The sequence below is a fragment of the Syngnathus scovelli genome, chromosome 6 (genome assembly GCF_024217435.2).
Source record: "Syngnathus scovelli strain Florida chromosome 6, RoL_Ssco_1.2, whole genome shotgun sequence".
Lineage (NCBI taxonomy): Eukaryota > Metazoa > Chordata > Actinopteri > Syngnathiformes > Syngnathidae > Syngnathus > Syngnathus scovelli.
The window spans coordinates 5,668,856-5,694,209 of record NC_090852.1 but is presented as its reverse complement, the minus strand read 5'-3'; the positions used below and the strand labels follow the sequence as shown (position 1 = coordinate 5,694,209).

The 25,354-nt window shown below is 44.4% G+C and overlaps 1 protein-coding gene and 1 long non-coding RNA gene across 6 annotated transcripts in view; one reads left to right on the top strand and one right to left on the bottom strand.

Annotated features, from left to right (window-relative positions):
- Positions 1-13,523: 13,523 nt before the first annotated feature.
- LOC125970705 (uncharacterized) lies at positions 13,524-24,540 on the bottom strand. Of its 2 annotated transcripts, none has more exons than XR_007482241.2 (2): positions 23,705-24,540; positions 13,524-23,619 (listed from the first exon to the last, which is right to left on the bottom strand). It is a non-coding gene; the product is annotated as an uncharacterized lncRNA (long non-coding RNA). The 2 variants fall into 2 exon arrangements; XR_007482240.2 differs by having other exon boundaries at positions 13,524-23,111.
- The window catches only part of ticrr (TopBP1-interacting, checkpoint, and replication regulator), a 52,210-nt gene continuing 43,521 nt past the window's right edge, over positions 16,666-25,354 (top strand). For 3 of the 4 annotated variants that reach the window (XM_049723227.2, XM_049723225.2, XM_049723228.2), the window contains exon 1: positions 16,666-16,856. The gene's annotated coding sequence lies outside the window, so the exon portion shown is untranslated. Of the gene's footprint in view, positions 16,879-25,354 lie in introns of all 4 variants that reach the window. The other variant, XM_049723226.2, reaches the window with a different exon arrangement.

Here is a 25,354-nt window from a genome sequence, read left to right as displayed (position 1 = left end):
AAAAAAAAAAAAAGGTTAGCGTCTTCATTCATTTTCATGAGAGCGCCGTTCTGGCCTCTGGTAGCAAACGCTTAACAGCTCCATTGAAAAAGTCCGTTTGGGCTCAGCATTACCCGGTCAAATAACTCACTCGGATAGATCGTGCTGGATAGTCTTCGGATAATTATCGTCAATAGGCGAGAAAAAGAAGCACACATCTTTGATCAAATAAAAATGACTCAGAATAGTTTTGGGTGATTCCAGATGGTTAACACATGTTCGCTGGCTTTCCAGCTGAGACTTTTTTTTTTTTCCACAGTAAGGTGAGCTGTATCTTTGTAGCAAATTCCACTGGCCAACACTCACAAATTTAATTAATTCATAATGCGTTTGGATGATCTCAATCCTAGACTAAACTCCATTTTGTCTTCAAATTTGCCCAACTTTGGTGAGATGCAATAGTTAACCTCCATTTCCGAAAGTTTGAAACTGTTTCTGCTAGATTTCAGAGACAAAACCTCCGCCTTGCATTCTAAGAATACAATAGCAGTAAAAAAAAAAAGAAAAGAAAAGAAAAGAAAAGAGGAGTACGTGAGCAATCAAGCGTCAAGTTTTCCAATCTCCCTTTATCCACTGGACTGATAGAGTCCTCAGCTGTGACTAGCGCAAAGCCGATCGTGTGGTGTTAACCTTTCCCCAGCGCTTTATTGATCTTCCTTGCAGTCATTATCTTCTATCTGCTCTTGCATTTAAACATTTCCTGCATTATTCATAGCATCCAAAAGGCCTTCTCTTTTTGCGCCTGTGACGCGAGTGGCAACTGCCTGTAATGGAGCTTGGCAAACATCTTTTCATTTGCTATCTGCAAAGGGAAACAGCTGAATTAAGCCTTGGCAGAGAAGCCATGACAGATGCAAAAAAAAAAAAAAAAAAAATGCACAAAAGAGAACCGGACGGTTTAGAGATGGACCTCAGACTGATCACGTTCATGCGGCAAGATTCTTTGCCAAAGTAAATAAGGCATTGCAGTCTAATGTTACAATTCTTTGATCTATTTATTTATCATTTGATCTATTTATTATTCATTATTATTAAGCTATCTATCTAGCTCTCTGCTATCTCTCTCTCTCTCTTGCATGCATCTCTTCACCTTATCAGTCATCCTTATCAATGATTTCAAATTAAAATCAACTCCCTTGGTAGAGGAAAGGGAAAACTGGCTATGGTGGTGATGTTTCATTTTCTTCTGTCTCTCTCTCTCAGCTTCTTTCAAAGGCCATTCATCCGTTTCCTTACGTTGGGAAGGCATACAAGTGACCAAAGCTGATTGGACTTGATGGCCCTCGCTGTTCTTTGGTCGCAAAACAGTCGGCGATGACCCGTTCGTGCTTTGTGATGTGTCGTGAGCTCAGCAATGAATCCCTTATGTAAGTCGTCCGGCAGTTTAAATCAACCGCATCCCATTTTGTTTGGCCGTAACATTCGGGATTACCGCTTTAAGCGTTTGCCTCCCAGCGACCGAAGATTTTACTTTTCAGATGCTGACAGACCGACTTGTGCAGCACTGGCGGGAATTTTGAAACCATTTTCCATTGATGACAAAATGGAAGCGAGCATTTTGAAAGTCTCTCTCTGTTTCTGCCTGACACAAAGCCCGTCATCGCCAGAGAGTGTCAAAATGGCGGGTTTAAGAAGCAGGCCCTGGCTTGCACATGTTTTTTTTTTTTTTGCTGCAGCGATGGAAACTTGGCAGACGAGTAGAGTTGACTTACTGATGGAGGAGAGCTGCTAGCTTCTGTGTGGGAGCTGCTCGAAAACAAAAACCATCCATTCTTCACTCCACTGCTTTCTCATCACATTTCGACTCTTTAGCGTCATTGCTAGCCTTCAATCTTACAATACGAAATATATTTTTGAAAATTTGCTGAGTCCTCTCAAGTGGACGCCGTTATCAGGTTTTTGTATAGATTTCAAGGTGTTTGTTTACTAATTTCATTGAGCTAAGAACGAAATATCCATCCATAAATTTCAGTGGCACCTTCTTTATTTGATCTAACATAGGATATAATATGGCGTGTAACACATTTCCACGTTGCCATTTCCATTAACTCAGCCGTGCTTCTACCGGAGCAGCCCAAGGCAAACTAATTCTGGCAGCGCCGTGCTGGATCAGTCACCTGTCATCTCTCTTCTCCACATGGCCTCTTCTGTCAAACACTTGCCCAAATTCATGCCTGTGGCCCGCACAGCACCTGTGATTGGCTCCCTCGCCGCCACGGCAGCTGTCAAGCTCGGCCCCCGCTGTTATTTAAAGCCATGGACCTCCCAAAAAGATGTTTATTTCAACAGCCCGCTGTTTTAGTTCAACACACCATGGCCAAACATGACACATTGAGTCATATTCGCGACTTCGGAAAATAACTTGACGTCACGCGGCGGCGCCTTAATGGAGCCTTTGATGTGTTGTTAAAAGCTCTCGTTACTCGACACGCCTCGCTTTTAGATTTTACGCGACATTCCAGCGACGTGTCAAAGCACCACTTGTACAGGCACAGACAAGTGTGCCGACTTTGTTCTCAATTGGATTTTTTGTCAACTTCATCCCCCCGGGGACTTTTTTGTTCCCTGAGAACTGGGATTCATCTATTGCAACACATCGATCCAATCCATCAAGGCAATATGAGCTTGTTGGCACAAAAACGCAGGCACGCCTTTTTTTTTTTGTGCAGATCAATTTCAAAAGTATGATTTGCACCCTTTGTAAAGACTCCCAGCCATCCACAAATAACGTCAAATGTTCTAATTGGAACTCGGTTTAATGTCTGCGGCTGCTTATCGTTGTGGCTCTGCCTTTTCTTTTCATGTTCAAACGCCAGGAGCTAAACAGAACCTTGACTTTGGATCAAGTCAGGCCTCCACCATATTTACCAACGAGGTTCTGACACTTTCAAATTAGCCAGCAATGAAGCGCTATTTTCCTTGAATAGTCTTTGTCCCATTGACTGAAGGAGTTCCTGAAAAAGAGGGGAAAAAAACCCGTCCAGTTATTTAATGGCCCCATTCAGACCCGACCAAAAGATTTTTCCCATGGCCAGTGTTCTCACACTGGTTTTCGCATCTCAAACAAACCTCCTATGGATTCCAAGCTTAAGAGAATGGCCGTTGGGGGTGGGGAGGGGGAGGAGAGGAGGAGGGGGGCAGCAGGTCCCAAAGAGAGGGGAAGGAAGGGGGACCCATCCTTGTGCCAAATAGAGCGTTTTATAGAGATGCTGATTTCTCATTCATTGGCCGGCCCTCTGTAAGGACTCAAACCCGCTGGAATGCACATTGAGTCCTGCCATTCTCATTCAGAATGCTTCACTGTATCAATTGAAAGAGACTCGCCCCGCTGCGAACATTCTGACCCAAAGAACTCGATGCAAAAATAGCTACGCTTCCGTGATTGGTGTATTGTGGAGGGAACTCCGCTTCTCACCTGCACAGCAAAATAGAAAAAAGCCCTCTCGAGGTGTTTACACTAAACCCTCATCTTTCTTTCCAGCCGAGCAAAGAAATAATGACGTGAATGGTGCAGAAATTCACCGTGCAATCTCGATCATCATTCACAAGAACGATGGATGCTGTATCTCGTTTTTCCTTAAGAAAATATTGAAGCGGACCACGACTGTCAAAACAGAAAGTCATCACACAAAAAAACCCACAATCAAACCAGCAACAGATAAATAAGTCAATTCCAAAATATGTTTACGTAGAAATTACAAACCGTGTAAAGTCACTTCAATGTTTTTGTTTTGGGGCCATTTTTCCAGTTGAAAAGGGTCTAACGTAATCTTTACTTTTAATCTGGCAGATTGCCTGCCGATTTTTGGTTCCGGCTGGCCAGACTGTTAAACACATTGAATTGAAGACGGAAAACCAAAAACAACAACTGGCTTTAAAGAAGACAAAATGGCCTAATGGCTGTGTGACGTGAGCTGCTATATAGCCGATTGGCTAATGCTAGCTCAAAGGGGTTTCCCGGGTGATGTAAAGTTCAATGAATCCGCAGACTGATGAGTGCTTTGTAGAGAGACAAAGGTTTGGGTTTTTCTTCCGCCCCCCATCGCCCTAGTCCGATACCGTATTATCGCAATGTGTACCTTTAAGCCTAATAACAAAGTTGACTAAGAATGCTTTTAGAAAATATTGAAAATGACTTTGAATGAAAATAGACATAAGAAAAATACTTTTTTTTTTGATTGTGAAATTAAATAAAAAATTACCTAGAAAACGATATTAGGAAAACCAAATGAGATTTTGGTTATTCGGAAAATACTTGGAAAAAAATAAGCACCCTTTTTTAAATTTTATTGTGAAATTAAATAAAAAGTTACCTAGACAATATTAGGAAAACCAAATGGTTTGGTTATTCGGAGAATACTTGTAAGAAAATAAGCACTTTTTAAAATTTTATTTTATTGTGAAATTTTGTTAGTGTCAACACAGGTGTGAAAAACATGATTTCCATTTAACGCTGAAACCTAACCGCACGGCTTTATGTGACAATAGATGACTGGCAGCTAATAAATGTCAAGGCACCAACGGGGCATTAGTAGTGTTTAGTGTCTCGGGTGATGCGCCAAAGCACCGCTAATGATTTTAATGCACATGGCTGCGCCTGGCAACTGGCTCCCCAAAACACATAGCAGAAAATTAACCCCAGGGCGGTCTCGGCTCTCTAATTGGAGTCTCACCAGGGAATAACCTTCGCTAATACACCACACACAGAAAAGGAGGCTGAGATAATAATTTTAATGTGAATGGCAAAATTTGCACAAACTTAAAGGGAAGTCAAAAATTGTTTTCACCATAAGATGAGACTTAAAGAGAGACAATTGTGTTGCTCCAGATCAACGTATTGGGGCGTGCCTTTTCCTGACAGTAGCTCACTTAGTTTGACGTTTAGTCAGTCGGCTCCTGAGGCGGCGACGGTCCAGAGGCGCTAGCTGGCCTCAGGTGCCAACAGGTGTTGGGTTCACTGCCGTGTTGGAATGGGAGCTGTTCCAGGTGCACAGCTGCAGGGTGTGGCAGGCTTGGAGCCCCCCCAGCCCGTGTTGAAATATTGTAACCGAGACGGCGGAAGAAGCAGGCTGGGTGCGATGTGTACATTGTATTGTCAGAATTTAAAGCAGGCCAGAGGAACCAACGCTCATGGAAAAACCAATTGGAGAATTTCAAGGTTAGGGTCACAAAAGGACAGTAAATTCTGATTCCCAGGTACCAGGAATCCGTACTATACTCATTCCAATGTGAAAGGTACCTACAGTATCTCTCTTATTGAAAGCTCTCAATGAACTGCCTAAGTTTTGGGTCCCTTTGAGTGACACCAAGCATGCAGGTCTACAATCTTGAAGTCGTAAATCAGCATTTAGAGCAGTTCAGTGCAGAAGCGCCTTGGATCTCACTTTTAATGAGCGAATGGATTGGTGTCACTTGCACTCGAAGCCCTCTCGTGCCGTCTGGTGACATTGATGTAAGGACGCCATCACAGATTGCTCGAATGGATTTCCCATTCTGTAGTAGTTGTTCGCAATTGTGAGCCATCGTTCAATCGACTTGCACAGCGAGCAGTCTGACCTTTCGTGTCCTTGCCAGAGCTGATGCTGTTTTACTTATATATGTATTTATTTTATTTTATTATTATTTTATTTATTTTATTCTAAGTTCCTTCTGTACAACAGCAATGTTTGAACGTGTGTTCTTGCTATGGCCACCATGTCGTGTTGGGAACCAAAGCTTTGAGACACTGTCAGAGTTGAAAACAGCCACAGGGAATGTCAATTTCCACCAGTGGACCCAGGACAGTTTGTTTCCTGCAGGGCCAGATTAGGCAAATGTCAAATCTTTACTGAGGACAAACTACGCTCAACAAGAATGAAGATGTCGTGTTGTAAGTCGTAGCAGCCAGATATCACAAATGCTAAGCTCGCATGATTCTGTACTGTGAGTTATCTGCCTCGCCAGACCGAATGAACTCAGAATAAACCAGAAGATAGCGTCAGCGTGCATCAGAATACATTACTTGCTTGCTACCGAGTGACTGTAGGGTTGATTAAAAGACGTCGCCAAGCAGCACACATCATTATGCTAATAAGTAATTTGGAGAGGGAAGCGGGGCCAGGGCACCGGCGACTATTTGGAGGACATTGCAGAGTAAATGGCTTCTTGGACAGCAGCGTGAAGAATGACGCTTATTGATGCTAGCGTGATTTTAATCACTGATGGCTTTCCCTTTTGTCCATTAGCATCTTTTTTTTCCCGCCTTGCCCCATGGCACATCAACTAACTTTCTGCTTAGGCAAGATAAGACATGTTCATGTTTAAGAAAACTGATATTCTGCATTTGAGCAAGCCACTTTGACATAATGTTTCAAGCAACTTGCAAAACTGTGTTCACATCAAAAGGTCAGTATCACTTGTGAATTTTCATCTTTGGGATGGTTGAGAATCTAGAAAATCATTTGTGCTGTCAGAATATTTCATAGTAACTCCTTTGAGTGGACCATAAATGGAAGGGCTTTGTGGGGTTCATCCACCAGATTAAGGTCATGAGCACCTGTTTGAGGCCACGCCACCTCTGCATCTAATAAACAGACCAAAGTTTTGATCTTCTTGCCTGGCGTTGAGGTCACTTTTTTCATGCCGCACATATGTGCTTTCCGCAACATTTCCTAAACGTCCCCTTGACAGTTCAGTGATCTTCCTCAGCTGTCAGCATGCCCTGGGGCTGGGCCGGAGCAGCCCGGCCATGTGCTCCAGCTGCAGGCTTTGCTCCGGCCCCGGGGCCCCACTGAAGGGCACTATTGTCCATTCATGGGGTTCACTGTGTGAGAGGTCAAATTTGGCGCTGGGGGGCTGACAGGAAATGAAGTTTCAGTTCCAGCGCGGGCCATCGTGAGTGAGATTTAAGCCTTGACAATCAGATTTTTTTTTTTTTTTTTTTTTTTTTTTATACCTCCAGAATATACTGAAACCCAATGCAGCGACAACGTTTCAAAGTCTACTTTAGCATATGCTGATCTGTTTGCCGCGTGACTAGGAATACCGAACGCCTCGCAGATGTGAAGATAAATCTTAATTTCCCACCCAGTTTAACAATTCACTGGGCGTAGGAGGCAAGATTTAAGTCAAAGTCACCTTCTTGGATCACTGCAGAACAAATTGGAGAAGCAACACTCGCCCCGGGTCATTCCCATTTTCCCGGGACCCTAAAGCCCCGCCCCCTTTTTGCCCCAGTGTGTGCCATGTGCCCGCTGCACCCAAATAAATTCTGTTAAAATTCAGTATTTCGGTTAAAATACCCCTTATTACAAAGAACTTAGATTGAGAAACACCTAATCAGCAAACAACATTGATACATTGAATGAATTTACCTTTAGGCGAACTATTCTCCTGATATGGCCAACATCCAATTAATTTGGATAATTGGGCTTTTTTTTTTTTTTTTTTTTTTACTTTCCCTAAGGAAATCATTACCTGTAATACATACATTTAATGACTCCTTTTCAGTGACTCCAGACAAAAGCTTGAATTAAGAAAACACTGAGGCTTGAGGGAAGTTTTCAAAAGCGCTTGCAAAGCTTAATGAAATAAGAAAGCGGAACCCAGCAGTTGCTTCCAAGCTAGAAAACCATTAATGACTTTTTTTTTTTTTTTAAACAAGGTCACTTTCTTTGAGTCGAAGAAAGCTTGTGTTGTGACTCTAGCCAGCATTTTTTTCCCCAAATAAGATTGAGACAATAACATTGGACAAGAGTGATTGAAAGTCTAAGGGGGGAGGCGACATTGGCTGTTGGGGGATTAATTGGCCCAAAAGTCTTTGAATGGCAGACCAAATGACCTTTCTCTCCGCAGCACTGGCGACTGATAATCAGGCCCAATTAAACAGGACCCTTGGACACTAATCCTGCTGTGAGGGATGGAGGCAGCCAAATGTTATGGCAGCCAAACTGCCATTGTTACCTAGCTTAGCTCACGTGACCAATGTATCTCAACTAAAGAACCACATACTTATTTTATCCCTCGATATCCAATTGGGATATTTCAAATATAATGTCCTTTGCCTTTATTGTAGTCAAATTAGAAACATTTAAAAAATCTTTAGTGAGCTAAAAATCGGCACAGCCAATGAAGCTAAAACACAAAAACGGTTTTATTTGGGGCGGCTCAGTGGCGCACTGGGTAGCACGTTCGCCTCACAGTTAGGAGGGTGCAGGTTCGATTCCACCTCCGGCCCTCCCTGTGTGGAGTTTGCATGTTCTCCCCGGGCCTGCATGGGTTTTCTCCGGGCACTCCGGTTTCCTCCCACATCCCCAAAACATGCTTGGTTGGCCGATTGAGCACTCCAAATTGTCCCTAGGTGTGAGTGTGAGTGTGAGTGCGAGTGCGAATGGTTGTTTGTCTCTGTGTGCTGGCAACCGGTTCAGGGTGTCCCCAGCCTACTGCCCTTTGACGGCTGGGATAGGCTCCAGCACGCCCGCGACCCCCGTGGGGACTAAGCGGTTCAGAAAGTGGTGGTGGTGGTTTTATTTGGGGCGTCTTACCAAAGTCAGTGTAGTTAAAAGGTCTGCTGTCATTTTTGTACAAATTATAGCCAACAGTTTGTCACTTTGGATTATAAATAAATCTACGATGGATTAATAGCATTTATATAAATACGATTTGTCAATGTATTGTATGCATGATGAGACATACCTCTATTTCTGTTTTGTATTTTGTTGCTACATTGACTTGTCATCCGTGCTGGAAATAACCCACACATTGATATTATCATCTGTCAGTTCAAATAAATACCAGCAGATTCAATGTCAGTCAAGCTGAGGCGGGTGGTGTACACGCATCTTATTCACCGCTGCAAAATAAACACACCCACCCACACTTCATTTACCTGTTGGACCGAGTGACTTTCAAATGAAATTGAAATAGCAATCTATCATTATGTGACAAGGGGAAAGCCTCTGGGGGCAGGTGTGCCTTTGAAATAATGGAACAGATCAAGCAGTCAAGTACAGAAAGAAACCATTATTTGCATAGTGAGGTTCTGTGTGGTGGAGTCGTCGTCTGGTAGATTAACTTCATGTGATATTTGCAAGGCAAGCCGGAATCAATCCCGATGGAAATCTTTTTTACGATTTTAAACAAGCAGCAGTCCGACAATTTTTGGATTGACAATTAACAGTTGGTCATAAATACTTGTGACAACAGTTTAGTTTACAAAAGCAAGAGTCAAAGTTTGGTAGCTATTGGTAGCTAGTCACTACTCCAACAAAGTTGTGCACTTTACAAACCAAAGTATCAAATCTTTGGCAGATGTTATTGTGCTTAGCGCCGTTGAACACTGTTTCGACGCTGTTATTGTAAGGCAGACTTTCTACATATTGGTGATTTAGCAAGACATCTGCTTTTGAAGGAAGCACTATATTACAAGAGTTGGTCTTGCCTTGACAATGTTACTGCAGGGCTGTTCCTGTCAAGGCAGCCAGCCCACTGGATCAAATTCCCAAGGCAATGCAAAGGCGATCTGTATAATGGCAGAAATTTCTGAAAACGCTGGCAATGGAATCTTTAACCACATCACAAATGCAGTGTCCCGTTCCTTATTGCAGACAATTTCGATTCGCTGCCTTCCGATCGGTGTTTGTCAGGGTTGCGGATGTTAGCCAAACGGTTGCCAGATGTTGGGCAGACCTGCACATTTCTTCTCACAAGGGAATTTTGAACATGTTCCAAATTGACCTGCATCAAGATAAACCACTAAAACAGTTGACGAATGTTTTGCAAACATTTGCAACCTTGAACGATTCCCCGACAAGCTCCGATGTGAACGGAACTTTCTTCAAAAACACACAAGGTAGTCTAAACATTCATTCTCTGTGATGGAAATAAAACAAGAAATATTTTAAGAAAGGTACGTAGACACACAAGAAGGTGTTAAACCTGTCTTCCTGTTTTCAGCAAAGGTCTTTGAGGGTAAAAGAATAAGAAAGAGTGACGCAATGCCTGCATCTAGTGTTACCAAAAAGTGGTCCCCTGAGTATGCAAGCCAAGACGAGAAGAACCAGGCATGAAGTGCAGACAGGGGCCAGTCTTCCTCTCAATACTCATGACTTTTGCAAGACTTGAATCATCCGCACTCAGCCCAGAGCTGAAAATAATGAGCGGTAAAGCATCAACAATTAGAAGCGTCATCTTCCCATCTTTAATTTTTTATTAAACGTGTTCTGTGCAAAATAATTTGACGTGTAGAATCACGACAGTAAAATCAGAAGCATCTGTATCATTACACCTCAGGGAAATCAGGGGTATTTGTTTTACTTGACAAGCCTCTAAGGATTTCTGGCAAAGTGAATGGCAGCAGCGTTGAGGTTATCAGATGACGGACGGCCCCGTGAGAGAGGATTGCCAGTCAAATGAGGAAAAAGCAGCCAGGCAAGACCAAAGTTGGCAATCACGCCACTAGAATTCAGTCTAACGCGCATGGGCGTCAAACCCAAGACCCGGGGGCCAGATACGGTCCGCCACATCATTTTATGTGCCCCGCAAATACAAATTGTGCATCAAATTTGTGTCATTACTGAAATTGCAAATTGTCTTCACTTTTAAAAATCCATCCATCCATCCATCCATCCATCCATCCATCCATCCATCCATCCATCCATCCATCCATCCATCCATCCATCCATCCATCCATCCATCCATCCATCCATCCATCCATGTTGAACAGAGGCTGTGATTTACCGAAGTCAAATTCCTTGTTTGGCACGCTCAAACATGGCGAATAAAAAACTCTTGAATCTTGAATCCATCCATCCATCCATCCATCCATCTTCTTCTTCCACTTATCCGGGGTCGGGTCGCGGGGGCAGCAGCTTTAGGAGGGACTCCCAGACTTCTCTCTCCCCAGCCACTTCATCCAGCTCATCCCGGGAGATCCCAAGGCGTTCCCAGGCCAGCTGAGAGACATAGTCTCTCCAGCACGTCCTGGGTCGTCCCCGCGGTCTCCTACCGGTGGGACATGCCCGGAACACCTCCCCAGGGAGGCGTCCAGGAGGCATCCTGATAAGACGCCCGAGCCACCTCATCTGGCTCCTCTCAACGTGGAGGAGTAGCGACTCTATTCCGAGTCTCTCCCGGATGACCGAGCTTCTCACCCTATCTCTAAGGGAGAGCCCGGACATCCTGCGGAGAAAACTCATTTCGGCCGCTTGTATCCGGGATCTCGTTCTTTCGGTCACAACCCATAGCTCGTGAAAATAGGTGAGGGTAGGAGTGTAAATCGACCGGTAAATTGAGAGCTTCGCCTTTTGGCTCAGCTCTCTCTTCACCATGACGGACCGGTACAGGGTCCGCATTGCTGCCGACGCTGCACCGATCCGCCTGTCGATCTCGTGCTCCATCCTCCCCTCACTCGTGAACAAGACTCCAAGATACTTGAACTCCTCCACTTGGGGCAGGATCTTATCCCCGATCCGGAGAGGGCATTCCACCCTTTTCCGATCGAGGACCATGGACTCAGATTTGGAGGTGCTGACCCTCATCCCGACCACTTCAAACTCGGCTGCGATGCGAACCTTTCCAGTGAGAGCTGGAGATCACGGCCTGAAGAAGCCAACAGCACCACGTCATCTGCAAAAAGCAGAGACGCGATGCTGAGGTCCCCAAACCGGACCCCCTCAACGCCTCGGCTGCGCCTAGAAATTCTGTCCATAAAAATTATGAACAGAATCTGTGACAAAGGGCAGCCTTGGCAGAGTCCAACCCTCACTGGGAACGAATCCGACTTACTGCCGGAAATGCGGACCAGACTCTGGCATCGGTGATACAGGGACCCGAACCGCCCTTATCAGTTGGCTCGGCACCCCGTACTCCCGAAGCACCCTCCACAGAACCTCCCGAGGGACACGGTCGAACGCCTTCTCCAAGTCCACAAAACACATGACTGGTTGGGCGAACTCCCATGCGCCCTCGAGGATCCTGTCGAGGGTGTAGAGCTGGTCCATTGTTCCACGGCCAGGACGAAAGCCACACTGCTCCTCCTGAATCCGAGGTTCGACCTCCCGATGGACCCTCCTCTCCAGCACACTTGAATAGACCTTACCGGGGAGGCTGAGGAGTGTGATTCCCCTGAACACACCCTCCGGTCCCCCTTCTTAAAGAGGGGAACCACCCCACCAGTCTGCCAATCCAGAGGCACTGTCCCCGATGTCCTCGCAATGTTGTAGAGGCGTGTCAGCCATGACAGCCCCACAACATCCAGAGCCTTTAAGAACTCGAGGCCTTGCCACCGAGGAGTTTTTTAACTACCTCAGTGACTTCGACCCCAGAGATTGGAGAGTCCGCCTCAGAGTCTCCAGGCCCTGCTTCCTCAATGGAAGGCGTGTAGGTGGAATTGAGGAGGTCTTTGAAGTATTCTCCCCACCAACTCATGACGTCCCGAGTCGAGGTCAGCAGCACGCCATCCCCACTGTAAACAGTGTTGACGTTGCACTGCTTCCCCCTCCTGAGACGCCGGATGGTGGACCAGAATTTCCTCGAAGCCATCCGAAAGTCATTCTCCATGGCCTCACCAAACTCCTCCCACGCCCGGGTTTTTGCCTCAGCAACCGCCGAAGCCGCGTTCCGCTTGGCCATCCGGTACCTGTCAGCTGCCTCCGGAGTCCCGCAGGCAAAAAACGGCCCGATAGGACTCCTTCTTCAGCTTGACGGCATCCCTTACCGCCGGTGTCCACCAGCGGGTTCGGGGATTGCCGCCACGACAGGCACCAACGACTTTACGGCCACAGCTCCGGTCGGCCGCCTCAACAATGGAGGCGCGGAACATGGTCCACTCGGACTCAATGTCCGCCGCCTCCCCCGGGACGTGGGAAAAGCTCTGCCGGAGGTGGGAGTTGAAGCTCTTCCTGACAGGAGATTCTGCCAGACGTTCCCAGCAGACCCTCACAGAGCGTTTGGGTCTGCCAGGTCGGACCGGCATCTTCCCCCACCATCGGAGCCAACCCACCACCAGGTGGTGATCAGTTGACAGCTCCGCCCCTCTCTTCGCCCGAGTGTCCAAAACACGCGGCCGCAAATCCGATGACACAACTACAAAGTCGATCATCGAACTGCGGCCTAGGGGGTCCTGGTGCCAAGTGCACACATGGACACCCTTATGTTTGAACATGGTGTTCATTATAGAAAATCCGTGTCGAGCACAGAAGTCCAATAATAGAACACCGCTCGGGTTCAGATCGGGGGGGCCGTTCCTCCCAATCACACCCTTCCAGGTCTCACTGTCATTGCCCACGTGAGCATTGAAGTCACCCAGTAGAACAATGGAGTCCCCAGAAGGAGCGCTCTCCAGCACTTCCTCCAGGGACCCCAAGAAGGGTGGGTACTCTGAGCTGCTGTTTGGTGCATAGACACAAACAACAGTCAGGACCCGTCCCCCCACCCGAAGGCGGAGGGAGGCTCCCCTCTCGTTCACCGGGGTGAACCCCAGTGTACAGGCGCCCAGCTGGGGGGCAATAAGTACCGTAATTTCCGGACTATAAGCCGCACCGGACTATAAGCCGCACCAGCTAAAATTCAGGGATATTTTAGTTTTTTTCTTACATAAGCCGCACCGGACTATAAGCCGCACGTGCACATGAGTTTTTTTACAAAGAAAGACAAAGCCGTAAAAATCCATAAATACGCCTCGCCGCCATTTAAGCCTCAGGGTTCAAAGTAACCTTCTGAATAAAATGCATTAAAAGTTCACATTCATTACAACTTGTTTTTGGTGAGCAAAATGTCAGAAGAATTGAATTTAAATGCTGATTGATTGGGTTTTAATATAATGCAGATGGTCCAAACAGCGTCACTGCTTTGTGTAATCTCTAAGAGAAAGGGTTTAGAGCCCTTTGACGCAGGTCACCTAGCGTGCATTCCTACTAAAGCTCATAATAGTCACAAGCAACACAGCCAGAATAAGCAGCAGCCATAGTAGTGTTTCAAAATAGTATTTTTGTTGTTGTTTTTTTCTTCAAGATACCGCACAACAGTGGTCCACAGCCTTTTTACGAGTGTATAAAAGTGATGAAGTCATCACAAAAATCACGAAAAAAATCTTATATAAGCCGCACCTGACTATAAGCTGCAGGGTTCAAAATTTTGGAAAAAAGTCGCGGCTTATAGTCCGGAAATTACGGTATACCCACACCTGCTCGACGCCTCTCACTGTGGGCAACTCCAGAGTGGAAGAGAGTCCAGCTCCTCTCGAGAGAGCTAGTACCGGAACCCAAACTGTGGGTGGAGGCAAGTCTGACTATATATCTAGTCGGAACTTTTCTGCCTCACACACCAGTTCGGGCTCCTTTCCAGCCAGAGAGGCGACATTCCATGTCCCAAGAGCCAGCTTCTGCAGCCGGGGATCGGACCGCCAAGGTCCCTGCCTTTGGCCGCCGCCCAGCTCACAATGCAGCCGACCCCTTTGGCCCCTCCCACAGGTGGTGAGCCCATGGAAAGACTTTTAAAAATCATCTTTTTAAAAATCTCTGAACAATTTTTACTAGTCTGATTTGTAGCTTATACTGTAAATAATATGAGGCGTTCATACGTTTATTTGGGTTGACTGTCATAATGACCCTCCGAAGGAAACTATGACTACAACGCGGCCCCCGAAAAAAATGAGTTTGACACCCCTGGACTAATAATTCAGTTATTTCATCTTAGGCAGCTGGCAAAGGTAAATAATAAGGTTGAAAAAGCAAAGAAACAAAAGAGACTTTATTTTTCAGATGAAGTATTTAGAGTCTAGCAGCAGCATGTTATGAAGGTCAAGCCCTTTTTTTTTTTTTACTTTGTGGTCGCACAGAAGCGCCAACCTCAAGTGAGGAAGCGCTAAATCAATATTCGTTGACATTTTTTGGAAGGTGCAAGGCAGCAGGGGGTCGGTCGGACGGGAGTGGAGTGTGTACAAAGCCTGGAATGACCGTTAGCTTTTCTAAGAGACCCCCCCAGTGCTTGAAGGGTGAACAGTTGGAAAGGATCTGCGCTGCGTGCGTTTTAGTCAGAGTACACAAAAGGAAGTTCAGATGAATGAACCAGTCAAAGAACAAAAGGTAATTGCCAGCTTTAGTGTACAATACGGAATTTAGTGGGCACAAATGTGACTAGATGGAGGCGAGAGAAGCATATTTGCCACCTCCGACACATTGTTTGGGCTGAATAACCCTAACCCTAACGCACAACGTCATAAATTCACCCGTGTTTTGGCATGAAATTTGTTGGCTGTCGAAACAAAAACTACAAAGGTTTAAATGAGAAAATGTCACATGGGGTCAGAAAACAAAAGCAGATGCAAATGAACGGAGGCGGGGGAAAAAAAAAGAAGCCTCGCCATTGTTCAGGCCATGCTTATTGATTTGACTTTTGTCTTGACTGGTGGATTTTTGTCACCGTTACAAAGCGCAAAAGTGTGCCTTTGCTTATCTGGTCATGCCAGAAAATATTGTCAGACCTTCACAGCCTTTGCCTTTCAAATTCATTCAGACCACTAATCTTGAAGACCCTGAGTGTCAAATGTAAGAGTGAAAATGGCAAAAGAAACTTGTGGATGAATTTATGAAACGTGGACTAATGATTGAGGCATTCCAATGTTTGCAATCCACGCTATTCGATTCTGCTTCAGGCTGTGCCACTTACGATATCTTTGCCATTTATTTACAGAGCACAATAAAAAGATGGAATTTGTACTTTGTATGGCTTTTTCACAAATTGTTGTCGAATGGATCCAGCTCTTCGTGTACAAGCTACCATATTTCTCTTCAGCCGGTGAAACCCGGGGAGGAAATCAATATAACACGCCAAACAATAGAACACAATGATTTGAGTTTAATGCCGTCGAGCCGAGAATGGCTAATGCTCCAGTTGCAGACGATCGATAGCAACACCGGAGGGTCTTTCACTGAGTCACAGCGCTCGGAGTAATGAGAAATTAAAGAGCATCAAATACTGCTTCACGCGCTCTGATGCCTGCATTTGACCTACACGTCTGGCTACAATCTAATCCCACTTTAAAAAACATTGCTAGTGATATTACGGTTCTAGACAGTTGTGATTTGAAACAGAATTACACTTAGTCGGAAAAAGAAACAGGTCAGGATTGACAAAAACAGGCAAAAGATTGCTTAGAACAGACTAAGGTAGCTAGCATGTTAGCTCACGTGTTAGCTAGTATGTTTGCTAGCGTGTTAGCTGGCGTGTAAGCTAGCGTGTTTGCTAGCATGTTAGCTAACACGTTAGCGAGCACATCAGCTAGCGTGTGATTGATCTGTTGACCTGGATCTTGCCACGAGGGGCGAGCTCCTGCAAGATGTCTGACAGTTTGAAACATGCAGTGTTATCTTTCGATCTGTTCTGAATTTCACAATTCAGTTCTTAACGCTGCGCTAATGTGGAAAAGTTCGCTCAGGGACTGCAGTGTAGCAGCCAGCTTGTAATTAATGAAGCATGTCCTCGGGGTGGAAAAAAAAATGACAGCAGCCTTTTTGGAGCTTCTATTACAGGGTGTAGAGTTGCGGCGGGCCTTGAGGGGACCTGCCAAATCTCTCCTCCTCAAATCAGATACTTGATAAATATTCAATGACACGTGGGCGGGCTTATGGGCAACGTCAGGCTCCGTTTCCTTGAACACGGTGAAGGCTTGAACGTAATTCAGCAGCTCAAACCGTAGCGCACGTCTGGATCAACACCCCCTGGGATTTCTTCTTCTGATCTCCCAGGCGGTCGGCATCAGTGACAGGAAATGATACCCGCGACACACTGAAAAGTGGCTGCAGTCAAAATTGTCAACCCAGGAAAGAAAATACTCCAAGGTACCCGTGACGTTTTGGAATGGTACACTTTATATTCTACCTGTAAATTTTGTCAGTCACTCAACCTCTGACCCAATGACAGGATCAATAGCACCGATGACTGCTGTTAGCTTTCTCAATGGCGTCACGCATGAATCCTTTTCCGTATTTTGTACAATCTACTAAATATTATTGGAGGTCTCTACCGCCTTCTTTGTGTAAATAACGGTTTCTTAGCAGGCCATACGTGAGAGACCGCATGTTAATGCAATAGACGACCGTGAAAGTGCTATCAGCTTCTGACCTTAATTAATTCATCAGACAGCTACTTGACCTGCGGTCAGGACGCTCTGACTGCAGCACATTAACAGTTCCGGCAATATTTTTTTATAATCCTTTTTTTTTATTTTACCGTTTTGACTCTTGGCTTCTGCTCCTTGATTTAAATCGGGGGGATTCTTTCCCAACGTCAAAATGCAAAATCTTGTCTTGAGGTCACTGGTTTTAATGCCATAAATTGAATGTAACCTTTTCTGAGCTAAGGTGTTATACCCAATCAATGTAAGAATTTGTTTGTTTTTGTTCGTTGAATGTTTTGAAATCTGATTTGCTTCTCGGTGGCTAGAGACCGACACACTATACCAGGGGTCACCAACACGTTGCCGGCGGGCACCAGGTTGCCCGTGAGGACCGCATGAGTCACCCGCAGGACTGTTCTAAAATTACCTCAAATAGCGGCACTCGTCAGTGAGCTGCATCTATTTATTTTACAGTCAAACCTCGGTTTTGAAACGTCCTGGTTCTCTATCAAATCGGAATTCCAACAAAAAATTCGAGATTTTTTGCTTCGGTTGTCGAACAAAATTCGGAGGTCGAGATGAGCCGGGAGCAGGCACGTGCACTCACAAGAGGCAGTTGAGGCAGTGCCTCACCTTACCACCAGGGGCGGTAAAGAGCTCAACATGGTTTGTTCAGCTGTCACCATAAGTTGTTAAAAAATGAATAATATAATAAAACATAATATAATATCTGTCCTGTGGTCTATGCTTTTAATGCAATTTTGGTGTGTTTCCTATACATTTGGATCATTTTCATAGTCAAAATAGCTGTATTTCTTATTCAAATAACAACGGGAGACGAGAATCATGGAAGCTGAGGCAGTGACAGGTAGTGCCTCTCAGGGCGTGCGTGTGAGAGTGTGCACCACTCACACACTGTACTGAGCGCGTGCAAACGGCGCGTGCTTGCAGTCAGCAGGAAAATACGGGCCTTGAGGCAGCCAGTACTTTTGCCTCAAAGATGGGGCGATAGTGAGCCTGCGGCTAAAACAGGTATGGGCAAACTACGGCCCGCGGGCCACATCCGGCCCACGGGACCGTTTAATCCGGCCCGCCAACCCTAAATAAATTGTATTATTAAACATTTTTTTTCGGTCATTTTGCCTGCAATGACTGCGTTTCCCCAGTAGATGGGGAACCACTCGCCTGCGCATTTACTACCGGAAGCCGTGTCAGAAAGCTCGGTGCACACTCACAAGTGCGTGTACGTACTCAGTAGTACGGAAATGGTGCACTCGCATTCTATTTGTATCAGTGCCAAATTTAGAGCGTGGGCTGTGACGACAGCATTCTTGTAATTTGCGCGCCGAGCTTTCGGAAACAGTTTTACACTAAAGCCACCCACAAACCTTCCCCTGGAATCCTTCCATTAAAATGAGTCGCCCAAGGAAAAGCAAGGTGGACACTGAATGCCGAGTGTTTAAAAAGAGTGGCCAATTTGGCTCGACGTACGCGACGTGACGTTCAGCCACATGAACATCAACATCAACCTGTCACAGATCTAGGTAAACGGACCAACAGCTCGGATCTCTCCTAAGAATTGCCACAACAAATTTTACTCCAGACTATGACACACTAGCAAAAAAAGGGAGACCAATAACACTGTTCCCACTGAAAATGAAGGGGAGGCTTTCAAGTTTGTTGTAAAAAAATGCATTTTGAATATGATCTGTACAAATAGCAGGGATTGAAACTAGCGACCATTCTCATTTTCAAACAATGCAGGATGCTCAAGGACATTGATGCACCAACTGTTTGTGACTAATATTAACCTGTAAAGTTCTTAAGGCTTACTTTAAGGAAGTGTTTCCCGTTTCCTCACCTCTGTTACCAGGTGTTTGTGAGTTAAAACTCTGCTCTGATTTTCAGATACCCCTCACCGTGTTGCCGTTTTGATTATTTTATTTGGATGTATGCTTTCACCGATTCTTCAAGATGATATATTTGGTCAGAATGTTTGCCGTTTAATGTGATCTCATAAGATAAACATACATCTTTCATTAATCTGACCTGCAGGCACTGAAGTGATGGAGAATGTTATTCATAATAACAGTGTCGTATTTTATGAGAATCACTGATAGCAGTTTTTTAGGGATGTTTTTTTTTTTTTTTTAATGCTGTTAATAAATGCATTTGTTTTCAAAAAACTTTTTTTGAATATCCATGCTTTACTACCTACTAAAGGCCAAAACCTTTTATGCAATGACCTTTACAGGTCGTTTATATTACTTCACACAAACACTACATCCATCTGCTCCTGGTTCAGCCCCCCAGTCAAAATTTAGAACCCAATTCGGCCCGCAAGTCAAAAGGTTTGCCCACCCCTGGGCTAAAAGTTCACGACACGAGTAAATGCGAGAGTAAATTAAGAAGAAAAAAAAAGAAAAGAAAAACAACCAACAACATTCGGTGCCAACGCGTTGCTATTTGGCTTTATTTTCCCTGAAAATGGAGGATATAATCTCGAAGATAAGAAATTTTTCAAAACTTGACTTTCAGTCAAAGCAAGAAATCATAAGTAAGGGAAGACCAACGCCAGATTTGCGAGGATTGATTCAAACTACGGGCCTTCCGGGACGGACTACAACACGTTCGTTTCAAATGGATTGGTACTCTAAAAAAGACTTCATTTAAATGTAAAGGTAAGAATACTGCAGTGGTGTGTTTAAATGTACAGTGGTGTGCTTAAAATGTTATTAAATTTAATCAAGAATGGGATAACAACCATGTATGCTTGTAAATCTGACTTGTCAGTCAGTGCCTTAGCGTCATACAGTACGTTTGTAAATCTGACTCTGAGTCAGTGCCTCACCAACCCCAACCCTCACCGCACGTCACTGGCCGGGAGGACCCGAGAAAACCCGACCGCGCGGCCCGGATGCCGACTGACTCCGTTGTTATTGTATTTTCGTTACTTTGAGGATTGTATTAACCCCTAATTATGCCTCCAAAGAAAGCAAGTGGGAGCAGTAAAGCCATCCTAAAACACAAAGACGCTCTTAAAGCAATGCGACAGTGAGCGCCCGGCGCCCTGCGGTTGCGGGACCAAATTAAACTCCCTGCGCACTGAGGTCCACTTAAATTTGGGAAAGTACATCAGGACTTTAAAAATATTTTCTAAATTTTAGCGACGGCTCTGTCACAATAATGCGACCAGCGCGGTGCAGTTGCGCGGTCGGCGACGCGCTACTCTTGCGCATTCGGCGGTGCGCTGCAGTTGCGCGATCGGACAAAATTAAGCTCCCTGCGCACTTAGGTCGACTTAAATTTTTCAAAGTACATCAGGACTTTAAAAATGTTTTCTAAATTTCAGCGACGGCTTTGTCACAATAATGCGACCAGCGCGGTGCAGTTGCGCGGTAGGCGACATGTTACGGTTGCGCGTTTGGCGGTGCGCTGCAGTTGCGCAATCGGACAAATATGCGCAAATGAAAAAATGCTTAAAAAAGGCGGGGTTTTTTTTGTCTTGAAACGGATTAAATTTTTTTCCATTATTTGTAATAGGAAAAATAGATTGGAATTCGACCGATTCGCTTCTCGAACCGCCTTCTGGAACGGATTGTGGTCAAAAACCAAGGTTTGACTATAGTTTTGCTATTCTTGTTAAAATCCCACTTACATGTGAACTGGAAATGACAATAATAACACAGTGAAAGCCAAATTGAGCAAATTGGCTATTTCAGAAGTCTGTGTCAAACTGGTAGCCCTTTGCCTTAATCAGTACCCAGGAAGTAGCTCTCGGTTTAAGAAAGGTTGGTGACCCCTGCCGTACAATATATGAATCACAGCCAACACGCCAAACATCCTGCCTCTACCTTACACAATGCAAATGACCCAAAATAGCTTCACGATGGTGAACACGATTTGGTGTCGTCCGACAAAGAGATATTTGAAACTCTGCCAGTGGACTAACACGTCCCTGTAATTGCTGCATGCGCCAATGGCAACCTATTAAGTTAAAAGCTGTTTCAGTGGCGGTCTTGGCTTTCACCGTTTACGCCATCACAGCAGGGAAAAGGGATTGCTTACGTGCTAGACAAAGACACACATCTATTCGGTGTGCCGCATAAAGGAAACTTTGTTCCCTCCTCATCTTCAGTAGCGTGCCACAAATTAGCTTAGCACATGCTGGGCTGGGCAAACTGCTGCCTACATTGGCAGCGCCAAACATTGGAACGCGGCATTTATGGATATTCATCTCAGGTTGAATATTTTTCTCCCCGCCTGACTGCAAATCAGTATTTATGGAGGTGCAGAACCTCAATTTTGTTTTCAATTTCCCAGATACAAATTGCCGTAATATGATGGAATAACACCGCGCAGTCTTTCAAGTTCATTAGCAGACCGTGATTCTATTGGGCCTCTAGGATCGTACCTCGGAATACTGCCGGAGGTTGTAGCATTCAAACTTTCACAATTCTGTCATTTACATGTGCTCAAATAGATCACTTACAAACTGGAATCCCAGTCACCAGAGATACGTGTCACGTTGATTGGCTCAGAGTAAGACAAATTACCCCGAAGATACTTAACGCCGTATTAATTTCACAGTATTGATAAAAGGCTACCAGGGCGGTGCCGTGTCTCAAGTGAGACATTCGACAAAGGGAAATGGGATACTTTGAATACTTGATGGGTCCCACAAGTACGCAAAGCTGCCTGGACTGCTGCAAATGCTTTTATGTGACAGGAAGGGGCGGCCATTTTGAGAAAGAGGCAACAAACCTGTTTTGGAGTGAATAATGGCAAAACCGCAGCTGTCCAACAAAGAGCTGAGCATTATGTAGAATGCTCAAATCTGAACTACTGGCCTCTCATTGTGAAGCTCTCAGCGAAGGTTGTCTGCTTGTCCTCGAAATGAATTCATATCAGGAGATCCGTGGCGTTGAACCGTGGTAATGAGTTCAACCTCCTCATCTATTTCATTTTTCACTCGATATCAGGCAGATATGAGCCAGACAGCTTGGATTTTTTTTTTTTAATAATACAACGTAAACATGACTCACCCATTGGAGGTGAATTTAAGGCCCCGTCACTGAACTATGCCGTGAAACGGATCATCTCACACTTCAGTGACTCGACGGTAACGCCCACAACTTTCGTATACAGCGAGAGAGAGTTCTTTTACTATAAGCGCTGTGCTATTGTTCACAAAAGAATCTTAAAATAGCTTTGGAAACAAGCTCTCATGACGTTCGCTAGTCAAGACTTGTCAAACTACTTTTGTTACTCTGACTTTTGCTTAGAATGATTTGGTGGGGTCAAGCCGTGGAAAGTGCTAGAAATATTTTGGCTTTTTATTACAGTACGCGGAGATCTCAAGCAATTCTTAAAAAAATCAAACGTTTTCCACAGATTTGGATGAAAATGAGATTTGTCTGATTGTTAACAAAACCGTAGAATGTCACTCCTTGACCTAAAAGTTGTTTTTTTGTTCAGTACGTCTCTTGAAATCAAAATTCAGAGCCACTTCCAAGCGTGGATCTGATCATTTTTCTGGATCTGTTTACAGAATGATTGAATGCAGACGTACGGGTGCTCTCGCTTTAGCATTGCACTCAGCCAAGCATCAAATGGATCATAGTTGCGATAGTCATCCCTCAGTGGCACTGAATGGAGATCATCTGAAATATCACTCATGTTTATTAGCTCAACATTCAAAAAGATACACTCAAAGTTATGACTGGTTGTCAGGGAAAAAAAACAAATGTAGCATCACAATTCATATCCTGCCATTCGTAATTGGCAACAAATCCAAGAAGTCGTCCAAAGCAAATCATTGACCAATGGAGACAAACCTTACCATGACAACTGCTGTACCTTCTCCCAGGAGTCACTCTGTCGTCGTCATGATAACGCAAAGTTGTAGTTTCCTTCGGAGGGCCATTATGTCAACCCGAATAAATGTATGAATGCCTCATATTCTAAACAGTATAAGCTGCAAAACAGACAAATACGTTTTCAAGTCAGACTAGTAAAAACTGTATTTTAAAAAGATTATTTTTTAAAATGAAGACAATTTACAATTTTCGTAATGACATGAATTTGATACACAATTTGTCTTCGCGGGCCACATAAAATGATGTGGCGGGCCGTATCTGGTCCCCCAGGCCTTATGTATGACACCTGTGTTGTAGAGGAAAGCCCAGACGTGCGGTGGCTAATTTCCATCCCTCATTATGACAGGATGTAAACAAAACTTCAATAAGCTCATCACAAAGTTACAATGCAAAACCCATTTTTGGATTTATTATTCTTTTGACGCACACGCTCGGCTTTTCATTTTCGTCCGTTGGATGGTGTGAAAGTCTCCACAGCTGTTTTACACCTTACGCAGACGCTTCATCCATCATCCAAAATGTAAATCCGGACTGGACTATGCATGTGGACTGCTTCGCATGTGACTTTTCATCCCTTCCAAATGCAACTCATAAATCTCCACTTTTCTGCAATTTGAATAAGCAACTCTCCAGTTTGTCCTTAGCTTCGATAAGAAAGCTCGCCGAGAGAATTTAGGAGCAAATATATTACCTTGTAAATCTTCTAATGTCGAGTCCATTAATTGGTCCCTCCCTTGCCGTTTTATAGAGTGGGGAAGAAATGTCTTCCCGAGCCAAACGCTACTTTTAGTGTTTTTCAGACATCAACTCGAGATCAATAGAGTTGCTTGCTTATCTGCAAGCCTTCTAGATGAAGATAAATGGCTCAAAAGTAATTAGCCAAGTGTGTGCTTATTCTCCGAATATCTTGCCTTTATAACGGAACAATTGCCTTCGCTTTTTCTGTCACAATTATTCATTCGCATAAAGGCGGACAATGAGTCAGAATATATTCGGGCATGACGAGGAAACGTTCACGAGCCAAAGCGCTATGCGAGCTTTTTGAAGGGACACACTGACGGAATGTGTTCCGCACAAGCCTTTGAAAACTTTATTGCCAAGGAGTATCAAAGGAAAGCTTTGCAGATAAATTTCCCTTTACCCCTCTCAGACAGATAAGAAAAAGTTTTGTAGCTTTTCCAGCATTTCATTTGTTTTTATCCCCGTTGTGCCTTCGTCGAGAGCGCTGCTACGAATCTTTGTGACGTTAGGTTTTTTTTTTCGACAAGATAGCCGCTTGTTGTGGGTGAAAATGACTTTCTGGTGCGCTATTTTGCTAGCAGTGTAAAGTTGACAAGCCTCATTCCCGCATTTCTGCTGAAATCATGCGAACGAATATTTGATTCTTGAATGAGTTGAATCTTGAATCCGAGTTGAACTCTCCCAGTAAATTTCAAGCGCTTCTTTTCTCTTTATAAATTTCTTTCCGAGGTTAGAATGATCAAATGTTGTGAAAATTGCAAACATTGAGCGTCAATTTATTTCCTAAAATTGGTCTAAACACATTTGGAGATTTTCTTTTCAATTATATATATATATATATATATATATATATATATATATATATATATATATATATATATATATATATATATATATATATATATATATATATATATATATATATATATATATATACAGCGAGCATCTATCATGTTAGTAGAGTTGCACTGATAAAGATATGTGAGTCTCCCCACATCTGTTTTCCCACGTATGGCGTCCCCTTTCCATCGTGGATGATCCCTCCACACCCCCCACCCCTGCAAAACATCCTGTGGCTTTTTCGCCGGAGCTGAGATTGGTAGTAGGAAATTGATTCCTCGCAGACATGATTCTGGCGCAGCATCGGAGGCAGGACCGCACTCGTTCTCATTTGTCAGGTGTCCAGGCAGGACTCTTCACGCGCTTGCTGACTTGTCGCATCCGGAAAGGAGAAACAAATGGTCTCTGTCACACAAGGGGAGGCGGCGTTTAATGAGCCCGTCGTCGAAACTGCTAGGAACGGATCGGATCCTAAGCGTTTTTTTTTTTTTTTTTTTTTTTTTAATCTTTAAATTTTTAGTCTGTTTCTGCAATCAATGTTCAATACTAGAATGTCAAGCGCAGAATTTTGGCAAGGCAGTTTACTGCCTTGCTTTTTCTTTTGGGGGCGGGGCTTATAATATTTCTAATATAAAGTCAGCAACAAATGAATGCAGAGTTTTCAGTTCATGTCAGGTGAAAGGCAGTTTTCTTCAGTACCATTGTTGACTGCTGCTAGACGCCGGGCGAATTTCACTTCATTTCCCCGCCGTCTCCCTGC